Raw genomic sequence first — 13,911 nt, 5'->3', positions numbered from 1 at the left:
CATATAACACTCAATATGGGAACAGAGATTTAATGCTTGGGAGGACATAAGGGGGCATCTAGTCAAACCCCCTCATTTTGCAGATGAGGAAACTGAGGTCCAGGGAAGGTTGAGTGACTTGGCCAAAATCACATATGTGATCAGTGTCAAAGGAGAGAGGTAGAAACCAAGATTTTGTGACTCTGGAATCTTTGGTTCTAAGAATCCAGAACATCTTTCTATTGTACCACACTGCAGGACAGTGACTTGTCTTGGGACAGTCTCTATCTGACCCCCCTTAAAAGAGATGATAATGACTACCTCTTCAAAGCCCAAACCCAGTATCCTCAACATGGAGGAAGAGGAGGAGAGATAGAAAAGTAGCGGATTGCCAGACAGGGGGATAATATAGTCAGGAGATAGATAGATAGATAGATAGATAGATAGATAGATAGATAGATAGATAGATAGATAGATAGATAGATAGATAGATAGATAGACAGAGAGAATCATACATATAGTATACATATATGTATATACATAGTATATTTTTAAGTTAAATATACATTATTAGAACTTTCTTCATCATGTTCTTAAGTCTAGACAATCAATAAACAATAGCTCAAACCATGGTTTATAGTGTTTAATTTCTGAAGTGTAAATGCTTTCATTAAAAATTGAAAAATCAGCTCTCGAGAGGCTGTCTGAGTTGGCTGAGTTAGCACAACACTGGAGGGTGATATGCCCTAAGATCTTGATGGTGCCTGTGAATTGACAGGACTTTTGAAAGATTGGGGAATGAGGCTCTGATAGTCCCATTGATTAGGCAGGTTGGTGGCTCAGTGTATACAGCACTGGGCCTGGAATCAGGAAGACCCAAGTTCAAATCTGGCCTCAGATACTTGCTATTTGTGTGACCCTGGGCAAGTCTCTTAACTTCTGTCTGCCTTGGTTTCTTCAACTGTAAAAATGGGGATAATAACAGCACCTACAGCATAACGTTGTTGTGAGGATTAAATGAGGTGTTTGTAAAGTGCTTAGCACACTGGCCAGCACATAGTAGGGGCATAATAAATGTTTGCTCATTTCCTTCCTATATTAGTGCACTAAATTAAGGGTGATATAATTGTACCTTAAAACCAAAGAAATAGCCAGAATGGCACAGGAGAGCAGATCAGCTCTTCTTGGAAACTATGCAATGATCAGCTTGACAGAGAGGACAGCGGAGCTCATAATGTACGTCCACACTAGTACCCCAAGAAAACTGGACACAGCAGACAAATATTAGAAATGTAACTATTAATCCACATCAGATTGCTTACTATCTCAGGGAGGGAGGGATAGAATTTGGAACTGAAAACTTTAAAAAAAAAAGTGTTAAAAATTGTTTTTACATGTAATTGGGGGATTTTTTTTTCTTTTTGGAGGGGGGAAGGCAGGGCAATTGGAGTTAAAGTGACTTGCCCAAGGTCACACAGCTAGTTTTGTGTTGTTTCTTCTCAGTTCTGCTCTCTCCAGCTTGGGCTTCTCCTTATATATGGTCATTGGTTCCTCCCAATGCAACAGGAGTCCACAAGTTCTAGGGTTCCCAAGTTCTAGAGTTCACACGTTGTGGGGTTCACAAGTTCTGTTTCTTAACAAAGACTTGATAATAAATAATGGACAAGGCTTAAAAGAAACTTGAACTGAAACAAGGTGCTAAATAATTAAATAGCTGAAACAAGTCGTTAAGTACTTCTTTGCTTGCCATTACAGAGGGGAAATAAAATTCCTGTATAAAAATGTTCCTAAAAAGGAGATAAAGCCTGTAATTAATATAGTGCTATATAAATATGTATATGCATGCATACATATACATATATATCCTAAAGCAAATAGTATTGATCTATTTAAATGACTCAGAGGAAGGGAGAATAGTCCTTGAACTTACAAAATTCCAAGATGTAAAACCATATATAATAAAAAAAGATACAGAACTATAGAAACTGGACAATATGGAAAGCATTATAAATGTCAAAGTTTTGTTGGCCCTGCCAAATATAGGCATATCTTTAAATTACTCTTGCAGTTTCTATTCCTGACATACACACACACACACACACACACACACACACACACTTTCCTCACACCCCTTAGTTTTCCTATTTGTCTGCTAAGAGTCCAGAATTGGCCTTGAATTCAAGTGGAATTATTGATTGCAATTGTAGGAGCACCAGAAGTGTCTCTCAGCTCCTAAAAATTGTCCCCTCAAGGTTGCCTGAAATTGTGTTATTAGAGATTCATTCCTTTGGGATGATCTCACCTATCAACTTACAAAATATAGATTTTTCTAGGAAGTACAACAAGCTAAGTTCCTAATACCTTAGAACAAATTTATTTATCAGATGGGACTTGGGAAAGGAGAGTTTTGAAGGGAAAGGAGAAGGTTCAGAAAGAGGAGGTAGAGGTGAAGAGAGGGCATTGAGTAGCAAGGTATTTCACCTATCACATTATAAAATCACTTAGACCATCCCTGATACTTCCAACTCATCATCTGTTTCTTCTTCCTTTCCCTATTCCTAGCCATACTCCTGTGACAGTGGGGAGAATTTCCAAAGGAGAATGTCCAGAGACACTTTGTAAATATGCACTGAAGATCAGATGTCAGTTGGGCTATCTTAAGAGTACTGTGAAGAAAGCACATTATAAACTTCAAATTGCCATAGAAATACAAACTGTCATTTTCATTATTAGTATTATTTACTTTGGTCAGAAAAAGCTAATGATATATAATTATTATATGTAATATATTATATATGATATGCTGTATATAATATGTTTATTACAAGGGCTGTGTTAATCTTTCCTCTTTCCAATGGGGAAGGTGAGAGACTTGAGGGGCTCAGAACAGCAAGGGGTTAATTGTGGGAATTGAGTGAACCACACTGCCTCCATCTTGTGACTCAATTCTGGAGTTAGCTCAGTGCCTTTTCTATTCAATTATGGGTCTAGTCCATTTTCTGTCTTGTGAGAAAACTTTGTTCAATTGTGGGAATTGAGAGAAAACCTTATTGTATTGTTTGAACCTAGCCCAGCCTAACTGGAAAGCTAGACCACCTCTACCTGTCGCTCAGAGATCCCTTAACTAAGGACCTAGGTTATGCTAACCAGAAACCTGGTCAGATCCCAAGACTGATGCAAGGAGTTTTCTCACAATTGTGTATCTCAAACAACCCAAATGTCTTATTTAAAAACTGGCCCCATACTAATCAATCAGTTATTGTTTCCATGTTTCTTTGTTTATAAACACTTGTGGTGGAGGGAGTGGGATACCTCTTTTTCCTGCTTTCTGGGAATTGTACCTGTTCACTCTCTCCCCCTTTCCCAACTTGGAAAGTCCCTAATCTTTCATCCAATTAGAAATCACATTACCTAATATATTGTTTCCTTATAATTAATTGGCCTTATTTGATTAGTTACTTTTATTGTATAAAATTCCATTTCCCCCTGTATTTGGGGTCCAGGTCTAAGCTGGTCCTGATTTGTTAGGTAATTGGCATGCATTGCTTAACATATTGATATGCTCGGAAGATCAAACCTTTGTTTCTTCAGTCATATCATCTTTCACCCACCACAGAGATCAGGGATAAGAGGGTGAGGGGAATAGGGATAGAGTAGGGGGAAAAAGGATAGAAAAGATTGAAAGGTGAGTCGTTGAGACATCTTTTTATATTTTTAAATGCAGGGAAGAAAAGAGAAGGATGGGCAGAAAAAATCACAGATGCGTTGGGCAGTTTTGAAAGCTACAGGTTCAATTTATTATACATTTTAAAAAGAAGAAGCTGTGCAGAGATCCTGTCGTGTACAGTCACTTTTTTTTCTCTTCTGTGTATATGGAAATTCCCATCTTATTTGTTGTTTGTTAAATTGAGAATAATTTTTAAGAGGAGATAATATATGTAATATGGACAAGATACTGATGAATGTAGGGTCAAAAATTCCAGCTCTGCATTAATGTCTTTGTGACCTTTGGAAAGTCAATCAGCATCTCTGAGCTTCTGTTTCTTCTCTGTTCCTTCATTCAGCTCAGTTTGGTCTGTAAAATAAGGGGATAGAGGATGGTCTCAAAGGTCTCTTCTAGCTTCCAAGCTATGATCCCATGTCCTCTTGTGATGTTTACCAGGGAAAGTGGTAGGGGGGGCTACTTTTGGAGTATATGGCTGTTGGTTCATCAGTCATCATCCCTTTAGGGCAGCTAGGTGACTCAGTGGATGGAGCACAGGGTCATTGCTTTACCTGGTCAACTAGGTGGCACCACAGTGCATAGACCACCAGACTTGGAGTCAGGAAGACTTATCTTAAGACTTATCTGCCGGAGCTGCTGGGAGCACGCTTCCTGGACTCTGGGTGATTGCTGTGAGTGGGGAGAGGAGGACCTTTGCCTGAGGTAGCCTGTTCTGTTTTAAAGGCTTGAGAAGGTGGGTGCTTTCTACTTTATCTGCCTGTGCCAATTTCTTAACTACTCTGATGGCTTTGACTTTCTGGTTTTGGGACTCAGTCTTTTGGTATTTTAATAAATGTTCCAGCTTATTCCCCCATATAGAAAGCCTGATATATTTTGTGACTGATAACTTCATCAGCATATCTGTAATTTTGGTAGGCATTGTGAATATTGCATTGCTGATACAGTAGGCCTAGTGGGATCTCGGTTCTTCCTCTCCCTTCACTTGCAGTCTCTTCCCCCACCCAAATGGGTCTGCCCTGGTCTGATGATACCAGAAATTCTTTTATCAAAGAAGAAAAAAATCTTTCCTTCCAGAATTAGAAGCAAAAAAAAATTAGGTGCAAATATCAGATTGAAATCATGCTATTGTGAATGAACTTCTGTTAAAATATGACCATTTAAAGAGTCAACTAGGGCAGTTACTCCAACTGTCTCCAGTCCTGCTTTCCACACAGGGCCTCCACCTCCACTCCCTTTGCACCTGCAAACTGGATTCCACCCCTGCGATGTCCTGAGACCTCGTCTTTCTTAGTTCTAGGTCTACAACACTTCTAGACCATCTCAAGTCCTCACATCTTTCCCTTCATGTGCTTTCTTTCCCTTTTGTATAATCAAGTCTAAGGTTGGCTTTGAATTCAGATGGAATTGTTGGTTGTGGACATAAGTACCATTACATGAGGTCCTTGATGGCAGGGACTACCTAACTTGCTTTTATTTATTTCTCCAGAGGTTAGCCCAGAAGTCCTTGATGAATATTTCATCTATCCATCTTTCTAAAATATCTGACTCCCAACTTCTTCTCTGTTGTTATGGACTGTGAGGGCTGTTGTTGTTCTGTCATTATGTGCTGTCTTATCTGACACTCCATGCCCCACTGGGGGCGTTTCTTGGCAGAGATACTGGAGAGATTTGTCATTTTCTCCTCCAGCTCATTTTACAGATGAGAAAACCAAGGATGAAAGGTTAAATGAGAAAGAGTGTTTGAGGATTCAAACTCAGGTCTTCCTGAATCTCAGGGCTCTATCCTCTACCCCACCTATTTTATTCTTGGCTGCTTATATAAGAGGATCAGATACCTCTCCTGTGTCTGCTGGGGAGCAGAGACATAAGAGGGGCTAATAAGGAGAAGCTGCCTGTGGCTTCAGGGTTGAAATAAGGTAAAGCCAAGACATCAGCCAGTGGGTTCCCATGACTTGCCAGGTTTGTTGTCTAATAGATGATGGGTCTAATCTCCTGGCCAGCTTTTATCCTCCCTACTGGATTCACCCACCCTGTACATGTACTAGCTGCGGTTTGACCCCAGAAATTCCATTTTCTCCTTGTATCAATAGCACAAGAGCTCAATATGGCTACTAAGTCCTACTCCCAGGAGTTGCTAGAAGTGAGTGATAAGTATATGTTCTATTATCGCCGCTTAATAAAGGCTGTTCATAAATATTTATTTAAAATAAATGAGTCACAGGCCTCTTCCAGGAGATGGAGATTACCTTACCATGTAAGCCTGCCCTCTAGAGAGAGCAGTATGGTAGAAAAAAAAATTGAGGGATTTGGAGTCCTTGGCCTTTCTTCAAATCTTCTTTTCTTCCTCACTAGCTACGTGACTTTGGGTAAGACTCATCATCCCTCGGGGCCTCATTTTCTTTGTCTGTAAATTAAGAGCATTGGACAAGAGGATCTTTAAGGACCCTTTCAGCTGGATGACTGATAAAAATCACTTATTCCAGGGCTTATTAAGCTGGAATCCATGAAGTTGTTTGTTTAATATTTCAATAACTGTACTTCAACATAATGGATTTCCTTTGAAATCTCATTTTCTTTTATTCACTTAAAATATTGTTTTGAGAAAGAGTCCATAGGCTTCATCAGATGACTAAAAAGGTCCAGGACACAAAAGGGTTAAGAACACCTTTCTAGCCCAATTCTTTTATAGATAAGAAAAGTGGGATTTTAGGGAAAGGACTGACCCTAGGTCGTACAAGATATTAATTTTCTCTTAGAGCTTGAGCCAGTGGAAATTTGACAGCTTTCTCATCAAATCATTGAGATTTCAAATCAGAGGGGTCATATTCAGTTCCTGTCTATGACTTTTTACTAGCCATGTGAGTTGAGGGAAGCCCCTTCACCTTTCTGCTTCAGTTTCTACCTCTATAAAATAAAGAAATTGGACTAGATGACCCTTAAGGATTCTATCAGTTCTAAATCTATGATCCTCTGACCTGAATAAGATAATTTCTAAACTAAGGACATTTCCAGCTCTAAATCTATAGTCTGTTTCATCCCCTGACCTCTAGGAAGTCCATAATGATTGTATTAAAGGTACATATCTATTTTATACTTAAAGAACTCACCCAAGAAACAAATCCCACAATTTCCCTTTCAACCAACAAGCATTTATTAAGTGCTTACTATGTGTCAGGCACTTTGCTAACCTGCATTTCCTTTGGTCATTGGTCAAATACCCCTTTCCACTGGGAAGTCCTTATGTCCCAAATCTGGAAGAGATATTAGAAGTCATCTAGTCCAACCCATTCCTGAAGAAGATCCTCTAAACATGGCCAGCAGCTCCCCATCCAACCTTCTTTTGAAGACTTCCAGGAAACCCTAATATCTCCCAAGGCAGACCATTCTAATTTTATAGTTGTTGTTGTTCAGTTATTTCTGTTGTGTTGACTCTTCATGACCCCATTTGGGGTTTTCTTGGCAAAGATGAGTGGTTTGCCATTTCCTTCTCCAGTGCATTTTACAGATGAGGAAATTAAGGCAAATAAGGTTAAGTAATTTGCCCAAGGTCCCACAGCTAGCAAGTGTCTGAGGCAGGATTTGAATTCAGGAAAATTAGTCTTCCTGACTCCAGGCTGTAATGTTAATGGGATTTAAGATATTCCCCACCCATTAAGAGACCTCTCATGGAGCCCTTTAAGGGAAGCTTGCTTAGGGGAGGCTTGATTGTAGGAAGGCTTTCACACCTTTTGTTACTTTCTAATTAGGCATTAAGTCAGGAGGGTTGTGATGCCCCAAGGCTCTAAAAAGGGTATATATACACTGAGGTTAGCATTTTGCTTTGGGACTCACTCATTGGAAGAGTATTCTTATGATTTGACTAGATGAGACTCTGGGTAGCCATTAAGGAGCCCCCAGGTTTGAAAACCCCAGATGTTGGTGCTTCTCTCTCTGGTAACTATGTGTGTATTGCCTTGATCAGACAGCTGGATCTGTCTGTTGATCTATGCTAATTTCTCAGACAGTTAGAAGACCCTGTCTTTTGGTTTTTATTTTTCTGCTTGTATTTTCTTTGTTTAGATTTTCTCTGAAGTTCAGGGTTCTGATTTTTCCCCTGAACTAATGAAAGTAATTTTAAAAGATTGTTGACCCCTTAAACAGCTCTTTCCTAAAAAAGCAGATCTAAGAACCTGTGCCAGCAGTCATCCTGGATATGCCAGTGTGGTTGCTGTTACACAGGCCTGGCATTCTATCTACTGTACCACCTCGCTGCCCCAAAACTCTACTTTTAGATAGTGCTAATTGCTAGAAAGTCATTCTTTATGTTAAATTGAAATTCCCAGGGGCAGCTAGGTGGCATGGTCAATAGAGTACTGGCCCTGGAGTCAGGAGGACCTGTATTCAAATCTGACCTCAGACACTTAACACAAAAACTAGCTGTTTAAACTAGTTGCTTAACCTCAATTGCTCTCCAAAAAGCAAAAAAAAAAAATAAATAATAATAAAATTCCCTTCTCTTATTTATACTAGTTCTTCACTGTGGGGCCAAACTTAATTAGTCTAATCAATCCTTCTTCCTAAGCCTCTCATGCCATTTTCTTTAGTTTCTTTAGAAACTTATTGGACATGAGGTCCTTGAGGCCTTCTGTGGCTGACCATATTGCCAGATACATTGAGAATACTTGTGCCAGGCACAGAGCATTGTGTTTGTGTTACTGGTGGGGCTGCAAGATTGGGGGCACCCAGGTCAAGCAAACCTTTCTTCCTCAACTAGCCATGTTATCCTGAACTCCACCCAGGCTTCTGGTGTGGTCAAAATTAGCCAGTATCAACCAAGGTCAATGAGTTCAAGTTCAACCCTAGCCTGCATTTCCTGAGAATCTCCCTCTCCCCACCCCAGCCCCCATTTGCTTTTTTTCTAGAGAAAATGAATGGATCAAATCAAGGCAGCCCCACATATTTTTCAAAGGCAGGCCCTTCTTCTTGGAGTGATATATGAGAGCTGAAAGAATTTTGGAATGAAAAAACTTGAATCCCACTCTGGGTTCAGCTTTAGTACAAGAAGTTTCCTCACTAATAGTTTCCTGTGCTGATAAAATCACAGGTTCAATTAAAAAAATATATGGGAGAGAGAAAATTCAAGTCCAGGCCTTCTAACTTTAAATCCAACCTTCTTTCTACTATATTCCACTGACTTCCCAACTCTGGAATTGTAGGAAATCCTGAGCCTCTCTCCTACTTTCAGTGCTCTGAGTTGATTATGTAAGAAGGAAATATATTTACATATTTAGAAGCAACCTTAGTTGTATTAGGGGTGGGGTATGTTATCCCAAAGCACCCAGCTAGATAACACCTAGCAGGATAAGTAATACAGTGGACATATTATCACCAAAGCTGTAGAAGCTAGATAGGATGTGTAAGATACAGAAATACACAAGTAGACTACAAATTATGGCACTTCTGCTGCCTACAGGAAGACCCACACCAATGACAATCCTTATATAGCCTTTCTTTTTCAGTTAAAAACATACAGGCAAACACAGAGTGGCTACCATGTGCTAGGTGCTCTGGGGGATACAAATATAAAACCCAGTTCTTGTAACCAAACAGGTCACAATCAAGTCAAGTCAATAAACATTTATTCAACACTTATTGTGTGCCTGGCCCTGTGCTAAGAGCTGGAAATAAAAATACAAGCAATATGAAAGACAGTCACCCTCAAGGAGCTTACATTCTAATGGAGAAAGACAATTCACTGAAGGGAACTGAAAGTGGGAGTGGGGGTGAATAAATAAAATGGCTGGTCTGGGTCCCTTCCTCAAGATGGAAGCTCCAGAAAGAACTCACCAATAGAAGAGGTATCGAGAGAAGGCGATCTAGTTAAGGAGACCAGGTTAATACATGAAACTATTAGAGGACAATATTGATGAAAGCATTAGAGACAGGGATGCTTAGTGGTTAGAGTCTACTCCTTGTGACAATTAATTTGTGGTCACAGATAAATGGCTTAACCTCTCTGAACTTCAGACAACTATCTAATAACTAGCTACCTCGTCACAGAAGGGTTGTCATCTGCATTGGTGGAGGGAGTTCTCACATGGCCTCATATGTGATAATATGTAGTCAAGTCATAACTTGTATGGCAAAATCTTACATGATGCTGTGGGAAAAAAGCAACAACTGAAAACTGAGGAAGTACTCATCAATTGGGGGGGAAACAGAAATTTTCAAAGATTTTAGGAGGAAGAAAATTCAGTTAGAGACTTTGAGCATAAGCAGATAAAACAACAGGGAAGATATTAATAACAGGAGGGCATATGGCCTCCAGATTAAGTAAAAGAGTCCAGACATTTATGAATAAATGTTGAAAGACAAAAGAATCAACATCTGAGGAGGAGAAGGAACCTGTGGATTTCCAGGAGACAATGGAACCATAACAGTATGTTTCTGATGGATTTAAAAAGAAATAAAAATTGTGGGAGTAGAAACAATGTGCTACAAAGTAGAAGTAATAAAGCAGAATAGAAAAACTGGAATCTGCAATAACAAACCTCACCAAAGAAACAAAAGAGAGAACAGTATATTGGTAATACAAATACACTGAAGTGAAAGTCTAGAAGAGAAACAAAAAACAATAAAATTAAAGGAAAATATGGAATATGGCAAAATAAAGGAATCAATCAGCTGACTGTTCCCAAATTCCCCTCCAAACAACTCAAAAATAATGTCTCATATTAATCTGGATTGGCAGAGTCAACAACAGATCAAGTGAAACATTCTTTCAGCCCATACTTCCCTCAATAGAAGGAAGAGTAGATCAATAAATTGAGCACAAAACAAAAAAAAATAGAAAAAGAACAAATCCTGAAAATCAAAGGAAAGATTAATAAAATTGAAAGTTGTAGGATATAAAATAAACCCACATAAATCATTAGCATTTCTATATACTACCAATAAACCCAACAGGAAGAGTTAGAAAGGAAAATTCAATTTAAAATAATGATAAAAAATATAAAATACTTGAGAATCTAACTGCCAAGACAAAACCAGGGACTAAATGAACACAATTATGAAACACTTTTCATAGAAATAAAGACAAATCTAAACTGGAGAAATATTAATCGCTCGTGGGTAGGCTGAGCCAATATAATAAAAAGGACAATTCTCCCTAAGTTAATTTACTTATTCAGTGGCATAGCAATCAAACTACCAACGAATTATTTTATAAAGTTAGAAAAAATAATAAGATCCATCTAGAAGAACAAAGGGTCAAGAATATCAAGGGAATCAATGAAAAAAGAAAAAGAAAAAAAGTCTAGCAGTTCGAGATTTCAAACTACATTGCAAAGCATTAATCATCAAAACAATCTGGTAATGACTAAGAAATAGAGCAGTGGAGGGGAGGCTAGGTGGCACAGTGAATAGAACCCTAGAGTCAGGAGGACCTGAGTTCAAATCCTGCCCCAGACACTTAATACTTAACTAGCCATGTGACCTTGGGCAAGTCACTTAACCCCAATTGCCCTCAAAAAAAAAAAAAGAAAGAAATAGAGCAATGGATCAGTGGACTAGATTTAGATACACAGCAGTAAAACATAGTAAATGGCCATAAGTAATCTAGTATTTGATAAACCCCCAAATCTAAGCTTTTGGCATAAGAACTCACCATTTGACAAAAATTGTTAGAAAAACTAGAAAGCAGTTTGGAAGAAACTAGGCATAGACCAGCATCTCAAACGATACACCAAGATAATGTCAAAATGGGTACATGATTTTGACATAAAGGGTGATATCATAAGCAAATTAGGGGAGCATAGAGAAATGTGCCTGTCAGATTTATGAATAAAAGAAAAGTTTGTGACCAAATAAGAGATAGAGAGAATCATGGGAAGTAAAATAAATAATTTTGATTACATGAAGTAAAAAAGACTTTATACACTTTATTAATATAACCAAAATTAGAAGGAAAAAAGAAAATGGAAGGTGGTGCTTATAGTAAGTCTCTCTGATAAAGACTTCATTTCTCAAATACATAGAGAACCAATGTATAAATTAGTTATATGAATTAGAGAACAAATTTATTTTTTAAAAAAGCCATTCCCCAATTAATAAATGGTTAAAGGATATGAACAGGCAGTTTTTAGAAAAAGAAATCAAAGCCATCAATAGTCACATGAAAAAAATGCTCTAAATCATTATTGAGTAGAAAAATGCATCTTAAAACTACTCTGAAGCACTACCTCACACCTATCAGATTGGATAAGATGACAAAAAAGGAAAATGACAAATGCTGGAAGGAATATGGAAAAATTGGAACACTAATAAACTGTTTGTGGATTTGTGAACCAGTCCAACCATTCTGAAAAGCAATTTGGAACTATACCCAAAGGGCTATAAAACTGCACATATCCTTTGACCCAGCAATATTCTAAGTATGTACACCAAAGAAATCAAAGAAAAAGGAAATGGGCCAATATCTACAAAAATATTTATTGCAGCTCTTTTTGCAGTGGCAAAGAATTAGACCTCAAAGGGATGCCCATCAGTTGGGGACAAGTTGTGGTATGTGATTATGATGGAATACTATTGTGCTATAAGAAATGATGGGCAGGATACTTTCAGAAAAACTTAGGAAGACTTACATGAACTGATGCAAAGTCCAATGAGCAGAACCAAGAGAACATTTTCTATGATAGCAACATTGTAAATACAAACAACGCAGAAAATCTTGAGAACTCTCAGTGCAATGACTGATCACAAATTCAGATGATTCATGATGTTACTCAACTTTTGACACAGAAGTAAAGGATTCAGGGTACAAATTGAGATTTTTTTTTTGGATATAGCAAATACAGGAGTTTGTTTTGCTTGATTATGCATACTTGTTATCCAGTGGGTTTGTTTTTCTTTCTTTTACAACTGCGGGGGAGAGAGAAAGTCTAGAGGAAAGAAGGTGGATTTTTGTTTCTTTAAAAAATAGCTTTTGGGGCAGCCAGGTAGCACAGTGAGTAAGAGCACTGGCCCCAGAGTCGGGATGACCTGGGATCAAATCCAGGGTCAGACACTTAGCACCCACCCAGAAACACCTGGCCATGTAACATTGACCAAGTTACTTAACCCCAACTGCTTAGGGGTGGCCAGGTGGCACAGTGAGTAAGAGCATCGGCCCCAGAGTCGGGATGACCTGGGATGGAATCCAGGCTCTGATACTTAGCCCCACACCCAGAAATAACTGGCCATGTAACCTTCAGCAAGTTACTTAACACCAATTGCTTAAAAAAATAGCCTTTTAAAAAATAAGTATCAGATTTTGTCAGAGGTTCTGGGTTCAAATCCTGAATCTACCCTTATATAACATTAGTTGGGCATGTTATTAAGTCTCTCTGCACTCAGTTTTTCTCATCTGTCAAATAAAAGCACTGGCCTAGATAATGCCTTAGTTTCCTTCAAGTTCCACCTCTATGATTCCAAAATTGGTAAGGGGTCCAATCATCACATAGCCCAGCACTGTGGACCCTGGCATCCTGCCTTTCATCTGGAGACGTTTGCAGTAGGAATCCTACCCAATGCACCAAAAGGATGAGATTAAATAAAAAATTCAAGCGGCTCTCTGGGGAACAAAGCACCTTCTGTGCCCAGCTCAGGCTGGAGCCGGCCCTCAAAGATCTGACAGGAACAATCCTTGTTGAATTGTCCCTTAAGACTCCAGGTTGCTCCTGAGCACTGTTCACTGGCCCTGGTGACTCCCTTTTTGTGTTGGGTAAAAGTGAACCCCACATACAGGCTCCCACCAGGTCATTAGCCTTTCTAAAAATTATTTTCCAAAGTCTTTGATCCCAGAGCTGCTCTGTTTGCATCAATACAATACAATCAGCTTTGTGGATGGAGTGCTAGGCCTAGAGTCAGGAAGACCTGAGTTCAAATCCAGCCTTAGACACTTAATAGACCCTGGGAAAGTCACTTAACTTCTGTTTGCCTCCGTTTCTTCACTTGTAAAATGAGAATCCTAATAGCACTTGCCTCTCAGGGTTGTTGTAAGGATCTAATGAGCTAATATTTATAAAACCCTTAGCAACAAAGCCTGGCACCTAGAAGGGGCTTAATAGATACTTGCTCTCCTTCCCTCTATGCCCCAATGGGGAATTCCACTAACCAACTTCCAGGAGTCCTGAGAAATTACTCTGACTGAGGTGTCCACTGGGTTGGACCCCCCAGTTTCCCCGCTCTAC

The 13,911-nt window shown here is 39.0% G+C and overlaps 1 protein-coding gene and 1 long non-coding RNA gene across 7 annotated transcripts in view; one reads left to right on the top strand and one right to left on the bottom strand.

The window, feature by feature from the left end:
* SLC26A9 (solute carrier family 26 member 9) overlaps positions 1 to 13,911 on the top strand; it is a 78,727-nt gene that overhangs the window by 8,498 nt on the left and 56,318 nt on the right. The window lies entirely within an intron of this gene.
* The window catches only part of LOC138151186 (uncharacterized), a 38,684-nt gene continuing 28,522 nt past the window's right edge, over positions 3,750 to 13,911 (bottom strand). For all 5 annotated transcript variants that reach the window (XR_011165753.1, XR_011165754.1, XR_011165756.1 and 2 more), the window contains exon 3: positions 3,750 to 4,054. This is a non-coding gene — a long non-coding RNA (uncharacterized lncRNA). The remainder of the gene's footprint in view (positions 4,055 to 13,911) is intronic.

The sequence above is a fragment of the Petaurus breviceps genome, unplaced genomic scaffold (assembly GCF_028583685.1).
Source record: "Petaurus breviceps papuanus isolate PSGF00001 unplaced genomic scaffold, PetGlider_PUasm1.0 90895, whole genome shotgun sequence".
In the NCBI taxonomy this organism is placed as follows: domain Eukaryota; kingdom Metazoa; phylum Chordata; class Mammalia; order Diprotodontia; family Petauridae; genus Petaurus; species Petaurus breviceps.
The sequence above is the reverse complement of the archived record's forward strand: the minus strand, read 5'-3'. Positions and strand labels throughout refer to the sequence as shown.